Source organism: Prionailurus viverrinus, chromosome B2, assembly GCF_022837055.1.
Source record: "Prionailurus viverrinus isolate Anna chromosome B2, UM_Priviv_1.0, whole genome shotgun sequence".
Taxonomy (NCBI): Eukaryota; Metazoa; Chordata; class Mammalia; order Carnivora; family Felidae; genus Prionailurus; species Prionailurus viverrinus.
Genome location: NC_062565.1, coordinates 92,562,528 through 92,564,789, shown reverse-complemented (window position 1 = coordinate 92,564,789; position 2,262 = coordinate 92,562,528). Strand labels below are relative to the sequence as shown.

General features: G+C 33.8%; 1 pseudogene; it reads right to left on the bottom strand.

The window, feature by feature from the left end:
- Positions 1-1,118: 1,118 nt before the first annotated feature.
- LOC125166480 (nucleophosmin-like) lies at positions 1,119-1,983 on the bottom strand (annotated as a pseudogene).
- Between the last annotated feature and the right edge of the window lie 279 nt (positions 1,984-2,262).

The window sequence follows — 2,262 nt, the reverse complement described above, 5'->3', positions numbered from 1 at the left end:
AGAGCAAAAACCCACAAATATATTTCAAGAATTGGAAGAGAGATCATTTTGCTTCCTTTGAACATTCATGCATTTGCATGCTTTATTCAGACCTATTTAGAAAAGATTCCTATTAAATGTAGACTCTAGATCATTGGTGCAATATAGGAAACATTTCAAAACTCACTGAAGCATTGCTATCATGTGTCATATTGCAAATATAAGTTGTAGACGATAGTGATAATCACAAATGTTTTATAGAGAAAAAAATTAAATGCCACATCTTTGTGTGTTATTGCAGATCTACTCACAAGGGCTATGTCTCTTTCACTTGAGATATTAAAATTATAAACAAAATTTTATCTCTAAAATAATATGGTAATTATTTAAAAATTATTAAAAATTATTAAAAAAAGATTTTTTCCTAAATCGTAAGATTACCAACATTAATTTTGTCAAGAATTTGATTGCTTTATGTTTATAATTCTTTTCATATACTTGAACTTTATATAAAATTACTTTGAAGTTATTGAGATGAAATTTAGTCCATTTATAAATCAATTACTGCCTTAGAAATAAAACTATGCTCTTTGATCCATATTCAATTCTTAGGATTTTATCCTAAGGACAGAATCAGAGATGTAGAAGATTTATATACAAATATGGTCAGTCACATATTGATTATCTTTGTAATAGTGGAAAAATTATAAATAAGCTAAATATCCAGTGATAGCAGAATGATTTAATATAATTTATCCATATAACACACCATGCAGCCATATCTGTATTTTATAAGAGACTATTAAATCACATGGAGAAAATGTTTACATTGCCTTTTTTTTTTACTGACGTTATTTCACTGTATATTTTTGTCTCCCCACCATTCCATCTGTCTGACTACCACTACTGCTCTTGTTCTATCATAACATTCCATACATACTTAAAACCAAGAAAAGGGCGGAGGAGCTCCATCTTTAAAAACTAACTAGACATTTCGGACAACACATTCTTGGCAATGGAACCTGGACAACATTTATCAGACATAGTAGGGAAAGTTCTCACTCTGCATATCAACTGTTACAGAAATGCAACAAGACAGAAATTTTAACGAACTGTTTAAACCATTTTAAACTATTTTCTTAAAAAGTCTTCTTCCACTTCCAGAGATCTTGAATAGCCTCTTGGTCAGTCATCCAGAAGCAATTACTCACAGAATTGATGAACTTGGCTTCCACTTTGGGAAGAAAACCACCTTTTTCTATACTTGCTAGCACTTTTGTTTTAATGTCTTCTATGAAACTAGATCCTGTCAGTGTTTTGGTAGTCTTTTCCTGGTTTTTGAAGAATTCTTGACCTTTTGATCTTGGTCTTGATGATTTTGAGTCTTTTCCTTTCTGGTTTGATTTTGTGCATTTTTTGGCTAGAATAGCCATATAGATTTTGAGTGGAATCTCATATAGATTTCTTTACTGGAGGCGAAAGCTTCGTCATCGTCAAATTCATCATATTGTCATCATCTTCATATCATTTTCATCAGCAGCAAGTTTTACTTTTATTCTGTGGAAATTTGCTACCACTTCCTGGGACAGAAGACTTTCCAGCTATACTATGGAGTTTCACATTCTCTTCCTAGTCATCTCTGACTCTGCGTCTTCCTCCATAGCTACTAAGTGCTGTCCACAAATATGCATGGGCCCTGAACCACATTTCAACCATAAGACCACAGGTGGTATTATTTCACAGCCCCCAAGGGAAACTATTGGCTGTACAGATATTTTCAAAGTGACTTTAATTGGACTGCCTTCATGATTCTTTATCTCTGCTTCAACAATGTATAATCCATCCTTTGCACCAGCCCCAAACTGACCGTTCTTAAAGATGATTGGTGCTCACTTCCTTCATTATCCACTGTAAAGTGATAATCTTTGTCAGCCTTTAGTTCACAACCAAAAGATAGCTCTGGGGCTTCAGAGGACTCATGTTCACATCTACTGAGTCTTCCATGGGGTGTGGTGGCACATATATAGATGGGAGAGAAGGCTGACAGAGATAAACGATTACTGTTCCAGAGAACAGCTATGTAGGACAGAATCACAACATGAAAATCTTTACATTGTAATGAGTAATTAAGTACAACCACAATTTTTAAAAGGTTATGAAATATCACCTCCACTCAAGGGTATAATATGAATACACAAACATACACTCACATTCACAAATGAAATCTGTGGCTGGTGTGTAAAGCAAAATGTTAAGAGTGGGTCTCTCTGAGAGGACATAGGT